Raw genomic sequence first — 11,373 nt, 5'->3', positions numbered from 1 at the left:
CTAATTAGTCCAGGCCCTATGCCTGGACTAATATAACTGACGCTCTTTCCAAGTATTCATATAATACTTGCACAGTTAATAATTTACTTCAAAGAAATGTATTTACAATATTGACTTACAATAATAACTGGAAATAATAATTGTTCGTAAATAATTATGACCAATATGATTTTTAGAAGTAACAGTAATCTTATGTTTCCAAAACTGAGAGCTGTTCAGACATACAGCATCAGAAAATGAACTAATATCAGGGTACATAAGAGTAACGTTCTGAGAGAGACTGCTGATATATTAGCTACATTTGTAAAACTAGCAATCACGCTGCCACCATGCCTCAGCAAAAGCCCAAATAGTAAGATTTACTTTATTTGCTCCTCCTCTTTTCCATTTTATGTAATGTAAATGGTATTGTGCAGGACAATTTGCTACTTGCATATTTATAGTAGGGCATTTAGAATCTTCTCCATAAAAGCCACATCCCCAGGATGTCATTAGGGTTTACAACAAATCTTATCAAATGCCCACTGGCTATGTTGAAGAATATTTTTTCAGTCACTTATCTTTTTTATTAATATTTTTAACTAAGCCAAAGGCTTTATTCCCCAATAATCAACAAGGGCCTGATCCTACATGTATGTGCTTTTGCTCATGTGAGAAATCCCACTGAAGTTAATAGTACTACCTGCAAGAGCAATGTATGTAGGTGTTTGTAGTATGGAGCAAGTTTGAAATTTAATGTGGATTCTGTGCACCCTGTCCCAAAAAGAAGGGTTAAAACACTATCTTTACAAGCAGTGGTGTTCTTTTACTCCCCTTAACTTTAAAATGGTCCCGTTTTTCAAACATGATGTTCAGTAGATCTAAGAATATTTTTTGTTGAGTTAAGTGCATACTGAATTGATTTGTACAAATTGGTACGCCCCATATGTAGTGAAGCTTATGTGCCCACTTATTGACTCTTTATTTAATATTGCAGTAGCACAGTGATGGCAAAGAGTGAAACTCAAAGCCCCTCCCTTGGCCTGGAGTAGAACTAGAGGAAGCCCCAGGAGGGGGCACTTACCTGGGTTGGGGAAGCTGACTCTCAACTGGCAGAGAAGCCAGAGGACTGACCACTGGGAGCACCAGTGCGGAAACAAGCAACAGCTGTGGAGACTGGAAAGGGAGAGAGAGAGCGAGACAGTGAAGCCTCCTGACTGCAACATTCCTGGACAGGGGTAAGAGGAGTGAAAGTCTCCTGTTCTCTTGTTACATCTGTTTCTGTTGGATACCAGGGGGTTGTTGAGGGAGTGTAGAGGTCGTGGAAGTCCCAGCCAGTGATGCCCTTTTCAAATACCCAGGGAAACTGAACCAGCAAGCCTGGCCATCCCTGAAAGGGACAGGCCCCAAATTCAACTGTGACTACTGAGAGCGCAAATCCTAACTATGAAGGAATTACATGTCATCATTGTGAACTGCCTCCTGTTATGCAAATTAAAATTCAATAAGTCATACGGGTGAGCGGGACAAAAGGCAGTGGCACTCATAGGCTAATTTAGGTCAGGGAGTACTCAATCTCAGGCACCTACCCTGATGCTTCCATAGCTGTAATAAGAGCAAGAGATCTCCATCTGTAATATATCAAGCCTCTAATTTTGGTCTATAAACCACCTCTAGTTGATGTATCTATAACTGGGTACATGTTTGTTTGGGCTGAGAAGTCAAAAGCAACTGGACATAGAGCTAGCACATTAGTCTCTTGTGTACTAGAGAAATGGGTTTCCTTTATCTATTCAGGCCCTATAAATGTCTAGATTTAGAAGGACCTTTAACTTTCATATTTCTTGCATTGTTTAGGTTATCTATGCCCTTACATACTCATGCAGGTTGACAAATGTACATACAGATGTTACATTTAGACTGACCTAAGCAGAGTTAGGTCAATCTAAATTCCTAATTGTACAAGTATACAGAGAGCTTAAATCACCCAAAACCTGGTACACACAATCTAAGTTAGTGCACAGGAGTAGGTGAATGCCTGTACACATTCACAGTTTAGCCCTGATTCAAGGAAAGCCCAGTGACTTGACCCAGCCCTAGGGCTATGCTGTTCCCATCCTCCTCTCTCCACACCCAACCCTGACTAGGCTATACTGTGAATTTTTGCTTCTTTTAGCCCTTCCAACTTCCTTCCTGACCAGGCAACCCCTCCCTCCCACCAATTTCACCTGTCCCTCCCCCCACCCCAAGTTATTTACACTGATTTCCCCATGAGGCTCCCAGCCAGTGAATGACTACATTTGCCACTTCCCACTCTACATTCACATAGTTTGAAGTAAGCTGTGTGAACATAGCCCAGGTGCAGAGGATGACTGTACATGCTCAAAGCAGGAGACATGTTTCTTATATTTGTCCATTCTTTGTTCTGTGAGCCCTCCCATTCCCATTCTGGAAATTGCCTTGGAGCTTCCTTGTGGGTTTTACAGAGCTAGTACTTTCCCTATGAGATCTGCTCTAAATATAGAGTTCTGAACTAGCAAAAACTTAAACTGAAACTTAAAAGCTACCTGAAGAACATATTTCATTGTAATACATTTTTTTTCAATAGTCTATATATTTTGCAACGGTCATCTTTGTCTCCAAAGAATAACAGACAGCCAAAGAAAACAATACAGCAGCATTGGCATGTAGAAAAGTACCATTTTGAGAGACGCTGTTGATATATTACAGATACAGATCTCTTTCCCTTATTACAATGCCAATGAATAGTTATTCAGGCTTGCACACATCTGAAAATTCTTTAACACGCTCACTTTTAGTTATGTTTTCAAGCACTGAAATAGAACTCTGGCACATTGAATCAATTATTCCATGTCTGCCCTTCACCTGCTTTATCATTCATTATTTTGTTATTTTTAACATTTTTAGGAAAACATTTTGTAGGTTCACAAATTAGTTACTGCTGGCCCACAATCCTGTACTCACTGACCCCAGCAGAAATGCTAGAGGCAGCTCTTCATTTTGTTAACAGTAGCTAGAAAAAGGGACAGATGTACTATACTAGGTCACATATTCAAAAATGGTAAATTGTGTTCATTCAAGCAATTGACTCAGATGCACAGTAGGTACACAGATCTTGCATGGATTTCAAAAGATAGTGTGCCTCCATGCACCAATGCACATTATTTTAAGCCCAGAATAGAGGTGAACTGAGTCATTTGCTGATTCTTAAATAAGGCAGAAATTGTTCATGGGAACAGATGTTTGCATGCAAGTTAGGCTTGATCTGCCCTTAAAAATCTTATTAGTTTTGCCATTGGGTTATTAAAAATAAGCAAACAAACAAAAAAATGCAAGCCCATCACTGAAATAGCTGTGTCAGAAAAAAGCTAAGGGTAGACAGAGCTATTGCAGTAAAAATGCCCTTTTGCTGATACAGCATATTTTGTTCAGAAAACTGGGATGAGAAAACTCTTTCTTGACATCTTGACTAAGTGTTCACCAACCTAACAGCTTAACAGCTCTGGCATAGATAGTTATACTAGTAAACTTCAGTGTAGACCAGGAGCAAGAAAAATACAGTCATGGACCAGATCCAGTCTACTAGATGATTTCGTCCAGCCTGTGGACACCCATCATTTAATTGTACCTTGCCCAGCCTGTGCGCTTCACTCCTACCCTTGTGCATGGAAGGGCCCTGACCCTGGCACAGCTTCTAGGAGGGGCCACTGCTGCCACTTCTGTAGCTGCCAGAGGACCTGCATGGCTTGCCTGGCATCCAGCAGCTCCTCCTTTTGTCCCTGCTGCAGTGCTGGTTCCAGGCAGCAGGTAGGGAAGCTGCAGCTGGGTGGGAGCATGGAGCATGGGGCTCGGGCTAATGGGAGTGAGGAGGACCATGCCTAGCAGGGTAGCGGGACTGTGGAACTCAGGTGGGCGGTGTGTGGGTATGTGGGGTTTGCGGGGTGTGAGGGAGGCCTCCTCAAGCTCACCCAACATGCCCCCACATGGCATACAGCCTCCACCAGTGGCTGCAGCAGCAGGCAGCAGGCCTTTGGCACACTTGTGTCCTGCACAGGGACAGCTGCCTGGTGGTGCACCGCTCCAGCCAGTTCCAGGAACTGCACATAGTGGCAAGGAGTGGAGCCAGGCTGGCCTGCCTCTATTGCGTGGGGCTCCCCGTGTGTCATGTGCAGCTCCCAGGACTTGTGCATCACCTGCCTTTTGTGCTGCCTGCTGCCACATGCAGGTCCCTGGGCTTTGCTGAGAAGCAGGAAGCTGGGCCCACACACACACCTACCCATATACACACCCAATATATAGATAAGGTTCCAATGTGACACTGGTGGTTTCAGAGATTAAACAAGATCACAGCTCAACTTATACAAAGAATGTGCTGTACAATTAACTAGGAATTGCAATATTAGAGGGGAATGTACATGAATACACTGTAGACAAAGCCTTGGAACAACAACAAAATGTATCACTGCATTTTTTGGAATAATGTAAAAGATAGAATCTGTTATAAATCAGGGGGCTACATTCTCAGCCCCAGCCCCTCCCTCTTTTATGTTACCTGGGCAACATAAGCTGTTTTCAGACATCAAAATAGGAATTTCCTCTTGAATGCTAATTCTCAAATGATGGTAAACCCCTAAAATTGGCTTCTATGGCAATACTCCTTGTTATTCTCACCTTCTTAAAATAGATGGTATATTGGAGAGAAAAAGTAGATGTGAACAGTGGTGAGAAGGAGGAAGGAAGAGTTCATGAGGGCAATTTACATATGCTATAATTTTTTTTTAGCAGTTTTTTACAAAGTTTAGGAGCCCCTATGCTACTTCAACGTCTATCAGGACTAAGGTTGGAGAAGCTTGGGAATGAGGCCATTATAAGTGCATCTCTGATGGGTACTTTCTAGCCCTTGACTAGAGTGTCTTAATGCCAGACAAACTCTGGCCTAGCATTCTTTCAAACAAACATTTACCCAGTAGTTTTTGGCACAACATACTGGGACCAATATTTTAGGAAAAACAATAGGTTGATATTTACAAACTAAAGCTAAGGCTGAAAGGCAAATAATACGTGATTAGATTAACTTCATTCCCAATATTTTCTAACAGCACAGCTGCTGTTTTTTATACTGCTGCATTTTAAATTGAATGCAATTGTAATTGAATGCACGGCTGGAAAGACATTGCACATTAAAAACAAAACTCTTTTTTTCCAAAATTTTCCAACTACAGTGATTGCTCCCTCTAGTCAGCTCAAAAATCACTTTCTTTCTTTTCTTTTCTCTTTCCTAGAAGACCATGAAATTGTTACTTATGATATGAATCAGAATTTCCATACGAGTAGCTGCAATGCTGTTGCTATTCATTGCATTGGCCAAAATGGAAGTGCGTACCCATACTGATAACCTAATAGACCTCAGACCAGATTAGTAGCTCACAGTCTTCTCTGATAAAGGGAGTGGACGGATCATATTTATCAACACACCTTGTTAGTAGGTTTACTGCTTATTTCATTCCCATGTATTTGCTCAGGACAACTGCAAGTATAAGGATGATTCTGTTGTTGCTTGATTTGTGCTTCATTACCCCTGGTGGTAATAGGAGCGCCCGCAGCATAATCTCTACAGTGTAGTTAGAGGAATACAGTAGATGTACTTTAATTTTATCTACTGGGCTTGAACAGCAAGAGAATACTTACAATTCTCTGTTCTCCTTGGAGCTGAAGGAATGCAGCATGTGTGTAAAACAATATTTACTGTAGAGCTGGGAGGTACATAAATATTAGAGGTAGGATGGCTGATTAGATGTCTTACAGCTTTCTGGATATAAAGGTGTTTTATGTATTTCTACTACGTAGTAGCTCTTTCCGTACTTGTAGTCCTTACTTGTTTCACAGAGGCATGGAGAGCAGCATGCTAAGGATCTATGTCTGCACTGCAGTGAAAAGTGTGACAGCACATCATACAGATATATTTGAAGTACTTTTAAACTACCTCATGAAGATATTGATAACTGTGCCTGTGGCACCACTGAGCTCAGCGCGAGCTAGGTGCTCAAGTGTTTACTCAAGATCTCAGTTGCATTTTGTAACCCATACTGAAGTCTGCAGTGCTGCAGCTACCAAGTTAGGTGGTTCAAAGCTAGTTGGATGTGTCTACATGAGCTGCAATTAGACATTGCTGGTGGTAATAAAGTTAAAACCAGTGTTACTTACTAAAAATGGCAGTGGAATTGTCAACAAAACAAAATGCTCAGGATTAGCTTAAACTTTCTTTCTAAGCAAGTCAATAGGAGTTTTATCAGAAACTTCAAAGACAGCAGAGTTTTGCCAATACTCAGCACTTCTGAAACCCTATCTCAGATGTTCAGCTTACTACGTAAAGAGGAAACTGAAAATATTTTTATGCATTCTGAGAGCTATCCTTCCTTATATTATATTCAGTATGGTTGCTGACCTAAGGATCAGTTTCCCCTTCTTACATCTCTTTTTTACATCACAGCAACAGTAATGAAGTTAGATCCTATGTAAGTGCACAGTATTGTACTTTGTTGAATTCTGCAATCATATTTATGACCTGCTTCACCATTATATCTTCAGTGATTATATTTAGCCGATTGTATCAGTTTCTAAGAAATGGGGGAGGAGGAGGGAATCAAAACAAAAGCACACAGAGACAAATTGCTAAAGCCCAAATTCTACAACATATATTTCCTTTCAAATGCCAGCATCACGATTGTGAAATAAATTGCTTTTGAATACTTTTGTAACAGATGTCAGCCATTTTGCTTATCACTGAACAAGCCACATTTGAACTAAACAGCTCAGTATCACGTTGAGGGATGTGGTTGCTGATTGAACACAGGTGTAATGGTTGATATACTGTCACACAGTCTGACATTAACCTAAGATCTTTGTTGAAATACTTATTACTGATGGCATGAAATGTAATTGCTAATTTTCTGCCTGAATGGTTACATATTTTCTCCAAATCTTAAGAGTTATTCATCCCTTTTCCACTGCCCATTTCTCAGAGTTTAAGGCAGATGTGTCATTGGTCCACAGGCCAGTAATTGAACCTGTCACTTGCAATCTACTGACTTCATTCCTCAGAAATGTGACTACTGCTTCATTCACCTTCCTACTTATTTTTCTCTAGGTATCAAATGTCTAACTTGAACCTCAGCTAACAGATATTCATTGTTTACTTTTACAGATCTCTGGTCACAGAACTAAAAAAATCGGGAACAACCTAGGCTGATTGTTACTTTGCATTCATCACAGGACTCTTGTTTAGAATAAGCTGTCCATTACAAATCTAATTTTAATAAATGAATCAATTGGGTTGGAGGATTTAGTTCAACACTTGGCAGAAGAAAATATATAAGCAATGACTGCACACAGTTCAGACACACCAATATTTTTCTGAATCTTCTCAAGCTAATCTGGGGAACATTAGTGACCTTCTGCCTGATGGATAGGTGAGGTCAAAGAGCGTTAGTGGCTAATACCAAAGAGAGACAACATGAAATATAAGCATATCTGTAGAATATCCTTAGCAAGTGCTACAAAAGCATCAGCATCACACACAGGCTGTTATACAATATAATCCCCTTGGCTATAATAGTATTTCTTTCTTGAGTAAAGTAAAGTACATGCATAAGTGTTTTCAGGATTGAGGCCTTAGGTATGTGTACACAGAGCTGAGTAGCCTGAATGACTTTGCCAGTGTTAGAATTTGCAGGATTAAGACTGTTGAACTGAAAGAACAAAAACAGCCAGTAAAATACAATTCAAGTCAAATTGAAAAGCTTTACTTCATGTTTTCCATTCAAATTGTTAAACATATAGAATGCACATAAAAATATTCAGTCTTCCCATTCTGTTTAAAATAATTTATTTAATTGTACTGTATATAATGATGATGAGATATAAAAAAAATCTAAGCCATATAATGCCTGGGCAGTAAAGGAATTAGAAAGTCCAGGACAACTACTGAATGCAGCGTCTCAAAAATTCTTTTTGAAGCCTCACGTTTGGGAGCTGTTTCACTGCCTCTTTGCAAATAAATATTCATAGTCTTGTCCATAGCATCCTACCTCTTGACTGTGAGGGTTATTCAGTGGGGGATGCAGGATGTGAAACAACTCATCTTGCACTCATAACATCATGAACAGCTGCTGCTAGTCACATCATTATTCTCTCATTCGACAGATAAAGAATAGAAGCTAACACTACACTAGTTTAAGTATCGTAACACCTTGTGCTGTTCTTCTTTCCTTGGTACAATATGCAGCTAAACTGATCCAAGGCTCAAAATGCATTTAATTTACTCTCACTGATTTTTTTCTGTACAGCTTGTTAGTTATAAAAGTGTTAGGTCAGCATGCTTTCAGCTATGCTGATCAAATGATCCTCAGTAGCATATTGAACGTAATGCATACCATACATAACAAAATAAAACATCCAAACTGAAGAGGAAAGAAATAAGTGTATAGAAATGGACTCTTAAGCATTTAAGTATAAAAACTGGCTGTGTTTAAACTTTGTATTTAAACTTTTTTTCCCTTACTATAACTATTTAAATCCCATTTTAATCTGAGATTAGAAAAGCAAAGAAACTGCTAAGCAAAATTGCTTTTTATTTAAGAAGAATTCATCAGCTCTATAAATAAATTTTAGTCATCATTAGTCCTTTTGGTTTATACTTTCAATGGAAGTTGGGCTCCTAATTTCCTGAAATCCCAACCAAATCCCAGCCAAAACTGACAGCTTCCTAAATGGATAATGTTTGGGCAAACTCTGAAGCCCACTACAGTGATTCTTGGTAAGAAATGGATTTAATCCGGCAGGAAGGGAAGACCTGATGCTATTTTTCACTACAAGCTCCCAAAACATTAGAGCTTTGACCCAGTTGATAAAGCAGAGTGTGTTGTGGCAAGAGGAACATTCACAGTACAGTTAATGTGCTCTTTTCCACATGCCTGAGGATCATTTTGCTTCACCTTCCTAAAGCACATAGCAAAAAAAGAACATTAACATGTCTTTTCTATCCCTAATATTTTTATAGTAGTTTAAGTATCCTTTGAGTTGTGTGTGACATTTTAAACAAATCTAACACTCCCTTATTTCAGAATTCATTGCCAACTGGAAACTCAGACCAAGCTAATCCCCAGTTTCTAATGAGCTTGGACTATGTTCTGAGCTAACCTGAGTCAGTTCATGAATATTTTCAGTTGTGTAGTCAGAAGTGAAGCAGGGTGGATTTATCAACTTTTAATGAATTTTATTTGAGATTTTTAATCATTTGAACTCCAAAGTTATATCAAAGCTCATGATGGTGAGGTGAACCAAAATAAAATGTTCATATGAAACACTATTAAAAGAAACTACTGAGTTCCACACTTTTCTAATTATTTTTCTTCTACATTCTTGCAAGTTGTTAGTGAAGGTTTACTTCTTACAATGTATTTTCATTCCTCACATCATAACCAAGCTCTTTAATATTTCATTTGGTCATTACCAGGGAATTCACTGTTTAGAGTTTTCAACAAATAATTTACTGTTTAGCTAACAGAGCAAAACCCTACACATGGACATTAATTCCCCTACTCCCCATCCCTTCCCTCCAGTTTAGGATTACTTGTTTAGAATGAACTCACTAAGGTGATAAGATTTTTCATTTCACAAATGTCAAATGTGCATTTGTGAGTGTATTTTAGGGATCATGTACAATCTTGTTGGCGAGGAATTCGTCATGATACAGAATAAAACTGTGCAGCAAATTGTTGTCTTATCACAGGCCTCATATATGAGATAGTGCATTGGTGCATTGCAGATTAAAGAGTGGATTGTGACTCAGAGTCTGATTTCCATTTTCTGCCTGCTCCAGGGGCAAACTTACTTTTCACAAACCCTCTACCTTGGGCAGCATATGTTGCCTCGTGTAGTGTAAAGCAGAGCCATGACTCTGCCCATTCCTTGTCATATTTATGACCATTTCCTGATCTCATGAAGGGTGCAAGTGATATAATAGAATAATGCTCCTGCTGTAACTCATGGCATGGGCAGACGGAACAGAGGAGTAAGCAATGTGAGATTATTTTCACTTTATTCAACCCTAAAACTCAGACTTTTCCAAAATAAGAATTGTCTGCCTAGCAATTTCCAACAACACAATCATCTGATAGATTGTAATACATTGTTTGTTTTTTAAAATTTTTCCTAAATACTGCTCCATATGCTCATTATTTCATTGCATAAGATTCATGAGATAATTGATGCCAGGCACCTTTCATAGCTAGAAAATACCTAGATCTGCATTGTGAAAGCTCTGTATTTCTTATGAGATTTTAAAGATCCTTAGAACCTATTTCACTTTTAGTGCCAGCACAAGAGCTTTGTGAGACAACCTAATTGTTTTATCTGAATATCATCTTTACAACTCATTTGCTGCTGGTAGTTTGGCATCTCATCATACAGTAGACAGTGCTAATTAAGTAGTCATGTTTTAACATTAACATCCTTTATTTAACTGGTAATGATCAGATGGAACAGTAGGCTTCAGCTAGATTAAATGTCTAATAAGAGACTTGTACATACACCGTTTGTAACATGAAGCAATATCCACCCTTAGAAATTATAATTGGAAACTACATTTTCACTTTTTAAAAAGATTTCTCTTAATTCAGGCAAATGAAATAGTTCTTGCAAAGGAGAAGTTACTTCCTTTACAATATTCAATCTTAGTTGGAAGACTACGCTTAGACCTGAATAATTTTGATCTTGGGAATGATTCTTTTGGTTTTAGGTTTGGGGGGTTTTTTTTGCATATTCTCATGTAACTAGTAAACACAGGTGGGTGTTAGACTAATAATTTAAAACAAGAATGGGAAACTTGATGTCACAATATATTAATTATTCATTCACCTTTGAACTAAAGTACATATAGTTAAAAGCCCAAGGATGAATCAATTCAATCTTAGACATCTAGAAATGCAGTCCCTTATAAACCAGACCTTTAAAATGTTCTTTATGATGAACTTTACCAAAAGCTGTGTGTTAATGTTGATTAATTATTATTAGAAGTGCCAAATAAAAGGTACTGTAAAATAAACTCTTCTGTTTATCTACAGAACAAGTATATTATGCATAGCATCAGTAAAAATATGAGACTGCAAAGACTTTTTGATATAAAGCCACACGCATGATCAGAGGTTAGGAAAACAGACCTTACGACAACAGGCTGAGATCCATGGGGCTCTTTAGCTTGGAGAAACTCAGGCTTAGGGGTGATCTGATGGCCACCTATAAGTTTATCAGGGGTGACCACCAGGATCTGGGGGAAAGTTTGTTCACCAGAGCGCCCCAAGGGATGATGAGGTC

Source organism: Crocodylus porosus, unplaced genomic scaffold (assembly GCF_001723895.1).
Source record: "Crocodylus porosus isolate Cpor-Errol unplaced genomic scaffold, CroPor_comp1, whole genome shotgun sequence".
Taxonomy (NCBI): Eukaryota; Metazoa; Chordata; order Crocodylia; family Crocodylidae; genus Crocodylus; species Crocodylus porosus.
This window is presented reverse-complemented; position numbering follows the sequence as displayed.